The sequence below is a fragment of the Chironomus tepperi genome, unplaced genomic scaffold (assembly GCF_022539635.2).
Source record: "Chironomus tepperi strain 1889 unplaced genomic scaffold, CSIRO-AGI_Ctep_v1 contig_8, whole genome shotgun sequence".
NCBI classification, from domain to species: Eukaryota; Metazoa; Arthropoda; class Insecta; order Diptera; family Chironomidae; genus Chironomus; species Chironomus tepperi.
The window spans coordinates 181,882-197,638 of NW_027226130.1; positions in this window are offsets into that span (position 1 = coordinate 181,882).

A 15,757-nucleotide genomic window follows, 5' to 3' on the forward strand; every position below is an offset into this window, starting at 1 on the left:
GAAAAAAATGAGAAAATTACTTTTATGTTTGCGTTGTCTTTCTTAATATGATTTCATATGACTTAGCACTTATTGGAAATAAAATATAGGAGAAAAAAAGAAGGAACATCAAGGCATCGAAAGATTCAGATCCTATTATTTTATATTTATTTATTTATGATATTTTTTTTTGGTTCTTCCTTTTCAAATTGTGCTTAGTCACAAATAAAATAAAAGATATAAGAAGAGTATTTGGGGATTGTTAGGAAGTGACGGACAGAATTTGGGATTTGGCATGATTTTTGGGGAATATGGGAACTAAATGTAGGAGGACTGAGGGATGCCATGGATCACAATTGATCTGTACGGTCTGTAAAGTAAGGAAGTAGTCAAAGTAGGAAGACTAAGTCGTTGGTCGGCGTAAATCTCCGAATCTGGCACTACAGCGACCTATAGCCTCATTTTCGTCATTCCTAAGCCTTCTGCCTTACAAAATGTACCCAAAAAATTTGAAAAATCAATTTCACCCATCCACACTGATAAAAAAAATTTTAATATTTCCATATTAGATTTGTATTAAGCTTTTTCCTAATATTTTTTATTAGATTCTAATAGTTTTTTATTAGATTTTTGTTTAAAATCCAAAAGTTTTAATATTTTCTATTGAATTTTAATACCACTATATTAAAATTTAATATTTTAGTATTAAAATTTAATATTTTATCATTTAATATTTTAAATATTAAAATTCAATATTTTTGTATTAAAATTTATATTAAAATTTAATATTTTAGTATTAAAATTTAATATTTTATCATTTAATATTTTAAATATTAAAATTCAATATTTTTGTATTAAAATTTATATTAAAATTTAATATTTTAGTATTAAAATTTAATATTTTATCATTTAATATTTTAAATATTAAAATTCAATATTTTTGTATTAAAATTTATATTAAAATTTAATATTTTAGTATTAAAATTTAATATTTTAGTATTAAAAATTAATATATTTCTATTGGTAAAAAAATGTGAAGTGTCATTACAATTTAGACTTAGTAATTAAAATATTTAAAATGTGTGTTAATAAAGTGCAATAAGGATTCAAGTGAAATTAAAGCTCTGGATGAGCATCTACAAATAAAGTATAGAGTAACTTTTCTCTTCAGGAAATTGATAAAAATCCATATGTTAATAAAAATTCTCTTTTTAGTAAATAAATATTGAAGTGATCTGAACTGGATGTTCGATGAACAAAGGAGAACATAGCACTGGATAAGAAGTGGACGTTCTAAATGACTGGATTTCGAGCAATGATTCCACTTTTTAATGGTAACAAAATTTAATTATTAATAATAATTCAATTCATTAATTCTTTATAAATTTTGCAGCTGAAAAGACAAACATAGGAGTCAAAGAAGTGAAAATTTATTCAGAGTCATTGAAAATTATGAACCAGAGGAAGCAGTCATATATATGGGCACTAATGAAAAACGAGGAATGGAATTCATCACTTTTAGCCTATCCTTACGAATAAGATTCCAAATCAAAAGCTTTACATGGCTTTATAAATTCTGTTCAACTATAAATATTTTATGTAATTACCACGTTAAGTGTGAAAATACATTTTCAATATAAATAAAGTTTAATAAAATTATATTAAAATCGAATAAAACAAATATTAGATTTAATAATTTTTAACGGATTTTTCAGTTTCAAAAATTTGAAGAAATTTAATATGCTAATATTAAATTTTAATACGGATATATTAAATTTGGAATGACCACAACGGTTTTTATTTTTTTAAATTTTTCCTCAAAAATTAATACAAATCTATTAAAATTTAATATTTTTGTATTTGAGGAAAATCTAATATTTTGTATTAGATTTTCTCATACAAATCTAATACAAAATATTAAATTATTTTTATCAGTGCACATTACTTCCAACTAACCCCCAAAAAAGGAGGAAAAATCTTGACATTCTTCTACGTATCCCCACTTATAAGAAGAAGCAACAACATATTTAAGGAAAGTAAAACAAAAAATGGTCTTGTTTTGTTTATAACAAAACTGTTCCAATTTAATAAAATAAGATATTTTGGGTATACTTTATATTTTATGTATCTGGGACGATTGTGAGGAACATTTTCATTCAATTTTAAAAAGTTATTTGTAGGCTAAGAATGTGACTTGGTACAACAGATCGTAGATCACAGTGACTTTTCGTCTTCGACGGACATAAGGGCTTGTTCTAAGAATGTGGCTATAAAATCCACAGAAACCCGCAGAAAAAACCGCCAATACCCACGGGAAAGTACTGCAAAAATCGGCAGAAAACCCGTGGGAAACTCGTGGAAAGCCCTTGGGAAACTCGTGAAAAGCCCGCGGGGAACCCGCTGGAACAAATCTCTAAGAAATTTGAAATTTAAAAAAAAATATTCCGCGGAAACCCGCGGGAAAATCCTGCAAATATCCGCAGGTTTTCGCAGAATCCCGAGGGTTTCCCGTTGTGTCGTTGACCAACACCCCTAATCCCCTAATCGTTAAAAAGCTAATATGGTGTATTTTTAGAAATCAAGCCATTTTTTGAGGTTAAGTCAGTTTAAAACCGGAATTAGACTTGACACAAGCTCTATCTATCACCATGCTTCCTCCACTTATTAATTTTTTTATCCATCATAATTTTCGGTCCACTAAATTAAATTTTAATAGCGATCAATCCACGTAATGCCAACTTCACTCATCCATCTACACCAAAAAACTCATTTTTCAACCTACAAATTTTTCAATAAAAAACCTCAAAAAATTATTATTAATTCAATTCCACATGAGTACGTGTAAATAAGAGGAGGCATTACGGTGGGGTAATGTTGAGAATTTATGTGAAAATCTCGTGATAACTGGCACTTATGATTACATAAAAATTCAAAACATGCTCAAAAATTATGGTTATTGTTACGATTAAACTTCCGAAAAAAAATATTCTCAAGAAACTTTTCAGCATGTCTGAAGACTGTTGATCCTTTCAATTTAGGACAGTGATGGGCAACCTGTGTGCTGTGGGAAATTGATGTGATGCCAAACTGTCAGGGGTGGACAATCTGCGAGTCGCGGAACCCTAATGTGCCATCGAATTGTCAAGAACCGTATGCAGTGTGTGATTTCGGTCGAAGCTTACTACCAAGAAATTGATCCTTTCAATTTAGAGCAGTGATCGGCAACCTGTGTGCCACGGCACTCAAAAATCATTTGAAAATGTCACAAACCGTATTCCGTGTGCGGTTTCTGTCGAGCCTTACCACCAAGATGTGCCATGGCTCAAAAAAGGTTGTCCAGCACTGCTTTAGAATCAAGAAAACTGCATAATTTTCATGAAAACTCAAGACAATTTCATTAACAAGTTTTTGTATATAATGATCAGGATTATGAGCTTTTATGATAGTGCCAATTTATGAAAAGTTTTGTGGATAAAAAGGGAAGTTTGAAGTGAATATTTTTAGAATTAGTCTGATGATAAGGTAAAGAAAAGTTCTTGGAGACATAAAAATTGTATTTTACGGCTGCAAGTGAGATTGTTGAAAGTGCTAGAGGAGCTTTGAAGTGGCTGAGTACTCAACTTGTGGTATTACACTTGGTTGGATATTATAAATAAATAAGATCGGTGGATTTTGAAATTGAAAAGATGGGAATTTCAAGCTTTTCAGATAAGCTTTTGGAATTTTTGAAGAAATAATCATGATCTTGTGGATTATACTTGAGAATCTGAAGTTGAGATTGAGTTGAGATGAAAGTGATTCAAAGATAGAGTCAGATGCGTATTAAGGTGCACTTAGACCAATGTTGGCAGGACTTTAAGAGTCCTGGCTTTATTGGAAGCGTCTTCATATTGGAGTCCTGCCAACTCTAACTTAGACATCCTTCCTCCTCTCTCTTTCCGTACAATCTCCTCATGACTATCGTTACAATGCGAAATAATGCCTCCTTCATCGTTTTTTGTATAATCGTAGTGTAGAGTCGATAAGCTCTTCGAAACGTACTTCACATTCATCCAGAGGACCATGAAGAATGACTTGGCATGAGAATTTTCAGGTCTTTTTAGCCATTTCAGGTTTTAGCAACCGTTTCAGGTCTCTCGGGCCGTTTCAGAACTCATAGCTTATTAACATTGTGAGAGAACGTTTGGAAATCACTCATTCTTGGCTTTATTACAAGGCATTACGGTGAGGAGAAGGAAGTGACTTTTGAATTTGGTAGTTTTTGGTCGTTTCCTTAAGTAACAGTGCCCTAATGACTTGGCTGTGTTTTGTAATTTTAATTTTTTTTTTTGCGGTACATCTGAGCTTGTTTTACGGAAATCCAGTATGCCGTGGTAGAAAGTATGGACAACGCTGATCTAAAGAATATAGAATAGTACTTTTTTTAAGCTTTTATATGAACAGTTATGGATGCTATAACAAGCATCCAGCTTCTGATCTTATAAGCTACAAGTATTTCATCAGCATAACTTCCATTAATATTCCCTTTAAAACTAATTTCCATAAATTAATTCCATTTCTTATCTTTACCAGAAATCTACATATTTTTGACACCTGCTATAAACATCCCATCCACTCATCAGCATTTATATCCCATGTCTATTAATATAAAACTTATTCTGATCACATTCTACGCATGGAACGAGTTTCATTTTCTATTTTAGACATGATATACAATTTATAAAGCTAATTTAATCATACAGCCTTGATACATATCCGTATGTCCTAGTTTATCATACGTATACTTTAATATCACCCAGATACAGTGGCCAACAAGTTATGAGTAGGTGTAAATTTGTGAATTGCTCACTTCCAACATCCAACAAAAATTCCCACAATTTTAATAACATATCAAATTAATCCATAATGTAAAACTTTTCTGTTCCGTCCGTCCGAGAACCTCAGCCAGAATAATTTTCACTAAGCATAAAAAAGGGACATCCGAAAATGTTCAGCATGCTTCAGGTGATGCTAAAATAAATACAATTCAACTTTAGAAAAATTTCATATTTTCATTTCTGAATGTTCAGATGAGAATAAAAAGTGGATATACTTTTTTTTTGACCTTTGTGCCTTTACCGTCTCTCTGTCTCTCGTGTCAATATTTTCATTTAATTTGCATTTCTCCCAAAAAAATTTCATCTCTTTCTCGATTCTCCATTTGAAGTTCGAAGGAGAAATGTTTATTTATTTACATCCTTCCTACATTTTCGTATATTTCCACTTTTGTGGGGGTCGTTGTCTTGTAATGTAACGTAGTGGTGGGCATTACGTGGCAATATGTAAGTTGGGGCACACTTCTAGTAAGGTGAGTGCTGTTGCGGTCGAGGATTATCACCAATATTTGCTGAAAGATGTAAAATGTTGGCCAGGATTGACGTAGGGGACGTGACGTAGGGGAAGTCGGATTCTAGGTTGGCAACCTGTGTATCACGATACACCACTAATATGCCGGTGCGGTTCCGGTCGAGGCTTAGAATCAAAATATACTGTTAAGAAGAAAAGTAAATAGTTGCCAAACACTGGCGATTTGTGAATTTGGGTCCCCAAATTGACTTTTTGAAGGGCAACCTGTGTGCCGCGGCATACTACTAGTACGCCAGATGAAAATCCGGTCCAGGCTTTCTACCAAAGTGTACCATGTAAAAAAAATGTTGCTAGCCACTGACGTAACGTGACTTTTGGGAGAGAGGAGTTCAATTCGGCTTTTTGACCCCTACAAAATCTGAACTTCCCATCCCCTCCCCTTAAAATTGCATTGCTTGAGTCAAAACAGAATCTCAAATCCTCCATTTCCTCCCCTAAGACAATAGAGTTACGTAACAACTCAACAGACCCCCTTTTGCCATATGTAAATTCTCATTCTCCTATATATAATTAATATATGAAAATCGTAATGGAAGATTGTAAGGATTATGTTGGAAGTACCTTTTGATCATTTTATATATTATAAAATTTAAGTTCATTTTGACTTGTTTTCGCATTTACATCAACAAGTATGAGTAAAAGGTTCGCTCTCATGTGCCAAAGTTGTAAAACATTTTTCTGATTGTTTTTCGTGGAAGTCTGCCGGAATACGAGAGCATGTGTATGCTGATAAGCTTTCTCATGAATCGTGAGAAAATTTTATTATATCCTATTTGAGTTTGGAAGGATTGAAGGTAGTGATTTAAATTTTAGACTTAAGATTTTAATGCTTTTGAGGAGGAACATGTTCTGGGAATTGGAATAAGAGATTTATTTGGATATTGAAGTTATAGGGAACAAGAAAAAGATTTGTTAATAATTTGATATGAATTTAAATTCAATTTTGAACTAAATTTGCACAACTTTGAACTAAATTTGCTCAATTTTGAACTAAACTTTGTCCAATTTTGAACTAAATTTGCTCAATTTTGAACTAAATTTGCTCAATTTTGAACTAAACTTGTCTAATTTTGAACTAAACTTGTCCAATTTTGAACTAAATTTGTCCAAATTTGAACTAGATTTTTCAAATTTTGAACTAAACTTGTCTAATTTTGAACTAAATTTGCTCAATTTTGAACTAAACTTGTCCAATTTTGAACTAAATTTGCTCAATTTTGAACTAAATTTGATCATTTTTGAACCAAATTTATTGAATTTTGATTTAAATTTGTCGAATTTTGAACTAAAATTATCCAAATTAGAATTGAACTTGACAAATTTTGAACACAATTCATCCAAATTTGAACTGAACTTATCCAATTTGAGCTCATTTTGAGCAATTTTGAACCTAAATCCTTATTTCCATTAAAAAACCCGCCAAAATTCCAAATATTAAGTGTTAATTTAACACATGTTTACATCCAACCCAATTAATGTAAAATTTAGGTAACCAACAACAACAACAACAGCAATTTCTCCCCCACCATCCACAATATATCAATGTCATACCGTTAAAATTCCCAATGAGCTGAGCATTTAGAAAAGCAAAAGCAAAAAAAAAGGCACAAAAACATTTAAAATTAAATGCCGGAGAAATTGTAAAATAAATTCTCTAACTAAGTAAATATTCATACGATGAAGAATGAAAATGTTTTCAATTGACAGGCATAAGCCAAGCGTTAAACATTCAGAGTCTGTGTCTTTCTCTGCTGTATATTGTTTGTGTAAAGAATAAGAAAAAACAGCACAGAAAAGTATGTTTTTTGTTGCTGCCATTTTCGACATGGAGAGAATTTTAAAAATTATTTTTTTTTTGTGTACCTAATTCCTTTTCTATTTTATAATTTGCAATTAAGACAGGGTTGGGGAAATTGAATTGAATTTTATGGGCATCCAATGATTGAAACAAGGTTGAGATTATGTCAAATATGGAAAAGGAGCTGAAATGGTTGAATAGCAAAATAGAGTAGAGCCATGCCAGGAAAGCAGCATCAAAAAAGCATCATCAGGATGATATGACTCAAAAATGGGCCAGATTCAGTTCAACCTTGGACAGACTCTCACCCTAGTGGACATCTTGGGGGAATGTCTTGTTAATAACCAGACTTATGGTCGATTAATAACATTTTCTCTGGATATTTCCGTAAAATCTGTCAACAGTCGACCGTTGGTCTAGATATCAACTAGAAATCATGTCAAGATGTACATTTGGACGCCGATTATTCCTCAAACACTTATTCATTGCTCTTTAGATAAGGTCAATAAAGTAATTTGGATTTGGGTTCAATTTTAAACTAGACTTATTACTTTTAAATCAAGTTTGTCCAATTTTGAACTGAATTTGTTCAATTTTGAACTGAATTTGTCCAATTTTGAACTAAATTTGATAAGTTATGCCAGGATTGTGTTGATATTGAGAATTTAGTGAAGTTAAGACATTAGGGATATTTTATTGGACTAAGAGGTCTGAGAATTGTGATATAAATGGATGATTTGGATCAGACCAGTCGTTAAAACTAAAGAAAAACTAAAAACAGCACCCTCACCACTTCCTCTTAAATTCCAACCCTGTAAATTTAAATATACAAAAAATTTTATATCTTCAGAATCACAAAACAGAGCTCGAACAAGAAGTATTAGAATTAAAATATAATAAAAAATATCGCATATTTTACCGAAAAAGCGAAAGCGAAATTCGTCTTCATCATCTCAAGAAAATTAAATTCTACAAATCACATGTCAGTGCTATAATACCTTGTTTTACTTCCGTCAATTTCCTTCATTGTTACAAATTACATTCTCAAATTTAAGGAATTTTATTTTTTATTTTCATCAAATTTAATTTATTCACTTTTAAAAAGGAAAAGAATTTTTATGTCTAAATTTCCACTTAAAATCATTCTTGTCGTGCGTGATAATTTTTTTTTATATTTTTTATTTTAAAATTCTTCATTTGAGATCGTTTTATGTTTTATGCATAGACAGTCTTAGGGATGGAATAAGTGAAATTGGGAATTTTTTTATTTGTTAGTCGTTTCGGGGTCGTTCATTTGTCACGTAATGCAAAAAAATCGAGCTTTTGATCAAAAATACCGTATAATACACAAAATATCGAACGTATAGGGCCATATAGGGCCATAAAGGGCCATATAAAGACGTATTCGATCATATTATTCCATGTAAGGATGAATATGACCATATTAGCAAATGTAAGGACGTATAGAGCCATATAGGGACGTATAGAGCCATATAGGGACGTATAGAGCCATATCAGGACGTATAGAGCCATATAAGGACGTATTCAGCCATATAAGGACGTATAGAGCCATATAAGGACGTATAGAGCCATATAAAGACGTATAGAGCCATATAAGAACGTATAGAGCCATATAAGTACGTATAATTTTTTTGATGTTAAATTGAAACCTGACAGTAGGAGAAACATATTAAATATATGTATAGGTAAATTCAATATTTTGATAAATAATAGTTTAATATTTCTAGTGGTTTTACCGGACACATCTGGAATCAGCTTCCCATGTCAAAACAATATACATCCATTCGGACTCTGTAACAATAAAATTGTTAATATAACTGCCCGCGCTATAAAAGATGATCGATCCAGAATTATACTCAACTTTTTAAAGGCCCGTAATGACTCAAATTGTCCTGAAATAAAATCAATATACGGAGTACACTTGGACCGTGATGAGTTCAATGAGACGACTATGCGCTTTCTGATGAACCGATCAAGCTTGTCTGATGGATTCCTTAACACCTTAAAGAGCCTCTTTTGCTCAATATCTTTCTCAGCCGAAACATATCACGTAGTTCCTAATCTATTGAAAATTGGAATTGATAAACAGCTTAACGCAGGCCGTAACTACACCGATGTTTGGAACACAGTACTTAATAATGATATCCTACTATGTAAAGTGAACGAGATGACAATAATCGATAAAGTCAAACATTATACTAAGCGTCGAGACACCGAATTGTATCGTCCTACCTCCTCATCTAATAGTAATCAAATGAGACACTCTCCAGCTACTACTTCCCGCTCAATTTTCGATCGTCTTATGCCAAAACACACCGATCATGACAGTAGCATTGATGAAAAAAACTTCCTGATGGGCTTTCGCCCTGCCGAACGTCAAGATGAAACTTCAAACCAGCCAATTTGTAAACCAAGGCTTAAAAGTACCGTCAAAAGAATAAGTAGGAAGAAGTAGTTTTTTCCTTCTTCGTGAATTCCCTCCTCCTTATGAATTAATACGCATTGAATTGTATATAACTGCCTCTAATTGTTGAGATTACTAATCTATCTTTTTATTATGAATTTTCCATACAACTCTACTGTAACTCTGAATCTCCATCTGTATACTCAAATTTTGTATAATCCTTATCTAAAAACTACCGTTAGGTTAATAAACTTGAACTAAACTAAAAAACTAAAACTAAACTCAAATTTAAGGAATTTTATTTTTTATTTTCATCAAATTTAATTTATTCCTTTTAAAAAGGAAAAGAATTTTTATGTCTAAATTTCCACTTAAAATCATTCTTGTCGTGCGTGATAATTTTTTTTATATTTTTTATTTTAAAATTCTTCATTTGAGATCGTTTTATGTTTTATGCATAGACAGTCTTAGGGATGGAATAAGTGAAATTGGGAATTTTTTTATGTGTTAGAGTCGTTTCGGGGTCGTTCATTTGTCACGTAATGCAAAAAATCGAGCTTTTGATCAAAAATACCGTACAATATACAAAATATCGAACGTATAGGGCCATATAGGGCCATATAAAGACGTATTTGACCATATTAGGCCATGTAAGGATGAATATGACCATATTGGCAAATGTAAGGACGTAGAGAGCCTTATAAGGGCGTATAGAGCCATATAAAGACGTATAGAGCCATATAAGAACGTATAGAGCCATATAAGGTCGTATAATGTCGTATAGAGCCATATAAGGATGTAACTTTTGTCAAAAAATTCAAATTTCTACAGTTTTTCGTAAAAATTCGGATTCATTTTCCCTCCCCGCAATTTGAAAATTGCTGTCTACACCCCTGGCTACAAAACATATGAACGAACCCCATTTCCGGATTTAATTTAAAAGAATATTGAATTTGACATGCTGCTTGTATCCTGAAGGAATTTTATGCATTATCCTGGGAGTTTTCAAGACATCGTGGGATATTTTGCTTAGAAATTTGAATTTTACTGTCGAAAAAAAAGAAAGTTTTTTGCTATTTGCCAAAATGAAATTTATTCAGGATCAGCATAAGCTACGGAATTTAAATTCATTTTTTTCTGAGAGCTTCTGTGAATATTTTGCATAAATATTTGAGTAGACGTCCTCGGGCTGTTTTAATTCTATAAAACTAAAAATAAAAGTTTTGGGATACTTTTTCGCAATATAAAGTTTGGAATATGTTTTTAGCAAAAAATCATGAAAACTCATTTGATGCTCTAAATAAAAAGAAAGGCAGGCACATTCTGACAGTTTTCATATATTTTTTAAAGCATACATGACTGCCTTCTAGGTCAGCTTTAAGCTTTATATTTAGAATTCTGTTTTATGTTTGAAGCTTTAAAAAGCATTAAAGTTGAAATTAAATTTTAAGACACCGTTCCACTCAAGGATAAGCTTAGTTTAAAGAGTAGCTGGGAGGAGACAGCGTCATGGCAATTTGGTGTTCGTTCAATTTCCAATCTAGCTTTTACAGTGGTCTGAGCGCTGTCTAGTTCTGGAGTTTTTGTACTAACATTCCTCAATCAGCACAATCCAGTGAACCAAACTTTTTGTTGTAAAAACGAAGCTTTCAAAACCTAGTCAGGGAATGTAGGCCAAACTCAGTCGTTTTCTAGTTTTACTGTAAGTCAAATTGGCAATAATCCTTTTCTATCCTACAACTAAGGTTCTAGAGAAAGAGAAGTGCACTTTCCGATTACATAACCAAGTAAGACTCGGACCCATGTTTTCTTAATTCCGTGTCAAAGGCTCTCACCTACTGAGTCACCAGGGGTTGTTAAAGAGCGCAACACAATGCTCATTTAAACATTTTTTTCAATATCAAAGTTAGCGATTGACTGTCCTCGGTCATTTTTTGTCTTTTACCAGTAACTGGCAGAAGTAGTTCATTTTCGGATATGTAGTTGAACGGATAGATTAAAAGCAGCCTATCCAAACCCTGTATAAAGGATAGTAACCCTATAGTCAGTATATGAATGGTAAGGTTTCAACCTTCCACCTCCGTCCCCAACACGTACAAATAAAGCAACAGAAAGCAAACAAAAATCTCTCTCATACAAATTTTCATCATAACTCCGATATTATCATACATACTGCTAATGGTAATGATAATGACGGTAATTGTGAAAGAAGAAAAACAAGAGAAAATTGAATTTTAAATGAGGGATTGAATCAATATCAGCTTTATATGTGAAAGCTCGTGTGTGGATAAAGTAAGCATAAAAATCAACACATGCCTCTTGGCACTTGAAATCTAATCCATATTTGTTGGAATTGAAGCCAGCCAATTTAAATGACATTTATTGTGGGGGATCAGGAGTGTGGGGAGTTAATGACAAGACTCCTCAAATTTCTTCGTTTGCGTACCGACTAAAATATCATATGACATAAATGGCCTTTTACTGTTACACATTCGATGGTAATTTTCATTGTCAACTCAATTTCATTTTGATTGCTCACTCTAAAAATACTCGAAACTCAATTGTCTTCCATCCTCCTCCACACACATGCTTATCCATAAGTAGGTACACATACGTTAAATTTGACAGCATTTTCGATTAGATTAGATATTCATATTGAATTTCATATGAAGCCAATCCGCCATTGAAATAAAAGAGAGATAGAAAAGTAAATTGACTCATTCACTTGACAGTGCGTTTGGTACTTCACATCACTTGAGGCACTCTTGTGGAATAAAATAAAAAATAATAAAGAAGAATTTACTTTTCTCACACAAGTGTGCATGTCATTAGACAGAAATATAGAAAAAATGGAGAGAAAAAGGAAAAAGATTTTTTTTTGGATGTGTTTGTGCTTCTACAAGTCGCTCTATGAATTTCAAGTGCCTGAGTCAAACGAATGGAAAATTTGAATGTTTAAAAAAATCCCTACGCCCGTACTCAATCGAAGAGATGTTTCTTTATGTTATGGAAAATTTGGTGTTCTAGGCTTATACACTTGTTTGAGGCATGTAGGTGTGGTTCTAGATGTTCAGATAAGGGGAGCCTACTAGAGATAAAGAGATTAAGTCCCTACTAGAGTGAGAATTTTTCTGGGGAAATCTAGAGCTTTGCAGTATTTAAAGACACAATTTGATGAATTTTGAAAATTTAAGGTAACATTTCAGCAAATAACCCTGATGGCACATAGGGCAGAAATGACCGAAAATCAAGACCGACTTGATTCTGACCTGAGGTCTGATCTGAGAACTCTGGTCAGGCGACAAAGTAACGCTGACAGGCAAATCTCAAATCCTGAGGCAAAAATCACACAGGACTAGAGTAAACGTAATACTGGATTGGGGTAAGAGTCACTTTGGCCATGGTCGTGAGTTACGTTGGTCTGAGCCAAGTATTCCACTAGTCTGATCTGAAAATTATTCTCTAGGACCTGGATCGCATTTTACTTAGGCGGATATTCGTATATTTCTATGCTGTGTACTTTCCGGGAACAGTTTGAACCGATAATAGGCTGAAAAGCAAATTTTGTAACTTAAACTCCACGTAGGATCATGTCTTACAGTAAGTTTCGCTTAATTTTGTTGAGGGTATTACTAGATATTACCTGGTTTACCTTAAGTGCACAATAATGTCGGGATTAAAAGTCCCGGGTTGTTTTTCTCAGAAATTTGTTCCAAGTTGCTACGAGAAGAATGCGCTATCCCATCGTGTTTTCCAAAAGCATCAAAATTCCACTAATACTGTTTCTCACTAATTTTGACCGTGAAAATTGAAATATGTCGGAACATTCAACTCGAAAATCAATGAAGTAAATCATCCATTGTCCTTGACATCTACATTCTACCTCTTAATAGTAATTTAAATAAAGAAGACTTCAACCTCTGTCAAATGCTTTTTTCCCTAACATTTAAATTCATATCACTAAAACCTTCACAAGAATCTCAAACAATTTCACGACCTTTCACACAAATCTGTCTAAATATTGAACCCCAATGTGTCCCACGTTCGTAGTCTCTCATAATTTTTGTTGGATATATTCACGATTATTCAGAGAAATAAAAAGAGAACTTTAAGGATTTCCCTCTTTTGTGAAGACAATTTTCCCCATATTTTCATAGCCATTTGAGCATTTTTTTTGTGCCTTTTTTTATTCTATTGCTATTGTTGCAGCACATAAAGGTGATGTAGCATGTTCATGAGAGAAAAGTTTTTTTTTTGAGGATCTTTTGTGAGCATAAATTTGACTCACTTTTATGTCTTCTTTTTTTGAGTATTTTCATCCTTCGGGGTGCCTTCTTGTTACTCGCAGGTTAAATTTTTCTTTCTTTGTGCTGATTAAATTGATTGAAAAGAAATGAAAATTTGCGTATTTTATTGGGATTCGTGGTTGGAGGAATTTTTTTTATGGCACTGCTGTACTTGCTTTACGTGTTTTGATTGATTTTGTGCATTTTTTTACGTTATTTGAATACTTTTTGAATTTAAAGAAGGTTTTCAAGTTGAAAGAGTTCCTCACTAAAGAGAGAATTACACATATCCAGTCAGCGACATAGCTTCTCTGGCAGGATGAAGTTAGAAGCGTCAAACTGTGAAATGGCATCAGTGGCCTAATTGACCTTACTTGCCAAATATCCTGAGTTCAATCCCAAGTCATTTTTAATCTTGAAAGTTCTTTTTCCGTTCTAGTTGCGAAGCTCGATTCGTGGCACATAATGTGTCTTCTTTGCTAGATGTACAAGGATGTAATAGTATTTGGATGATTTTCTTTACCAAATCGTGTGCACACGAATTGTAACTAGGTACATTACGGGGTACATTAGGTCTTGATGATGTATTCGAGTCTTTACAATGTGCAGAGCTTGCAAATGGTTCGAATCCTACTATAAACTGTAGGTTTGAAGAGTGTGGTACAACAGATTAATAATCGCAATGATCTTAAGACTGTGAGCTCTTTAAACATTATAAATAGAAGCGTCAATTTTCCAAAATTGCTGCAAAATTTTTTCAAAAATGCTCACAATAAAATCCAAAACCTGCCACCATGAAGAGAGAATTACAGTCTCCATCATCAAACAGAAGCTATTAAATTACAATTCAAGATATTTTATCACTCTTCCTACTTCCAACAAATTTTATATCCCTTACAGACGACTTCTTAATCATATTTTTACGTCTTTAAAAATCTCTTCACAAGACTCGAGCCAAAAAGTAATCAAAAAGCCTTAAAACTATTCACATAACCAAAAATACGAGCATTTTCATCCTTTGAAAAATATTTCATTTATTCAAAAATTAATCTTAATAAAAAAGGAAGATATACATAGAACAAATATGCTCTTAGAAAATGATTGAAAGGGTTATATGAGCATATTTGCGGTTGTGACCTCTTTCAACCTCAAAGAAATCTTACAATAAATCCTCATATTTTTCGTATGTTTACTGAATGGCTTTTTTTCACAAAAAAGAGAATGATTCAATCAGAGAAAAAAGAGATTTAAGAGATATTGTATGACAAATAAGGATAAAGGATTCTATTCAGGAAATATATATTTTCTGCACGAATGAATCATTGATTTAATATTGAGGAGGGTGGGGTGGTGGGTATTAATTAATGTCTTCAAAATTATGACACGTAATGACGATTAGAGACTTCTTTGATATATTAGGAAATATCATTATATGCTTCTTATTTTGACTTGGTGTCGGGCTATGTTCAAATCTGGCAAAATTCCAGATTAACGATAGTCTGGTCCAGGCTGTGCTGATGTCGGATTTTGGAAAGATTAACCAACTTGAGCTATTTGGAGCATAAGATTTTATTGCGAGAATTTTAAAGCAGTTTTGAGGTTTCGGAGGAAGCTGAGGAGCAAAATTGACGAGGGTTCGACTACTATCAGATGCCAATCTCTCAATAGAGCACTGCGCACTGAAACACAACCCCTTGTTATTTCGACAGAACTATTCATTTGTAATGAGATGGAAAGATGGGCCTTTGGTAAGAATTGAATTCATGCCCTCACAATAAAGATGATTAAAGATCCCGATTCTATTGTCTAGCCACTCGGCCACACACACATTGCTCTCACACTGACAGATTTCCCTACACATGA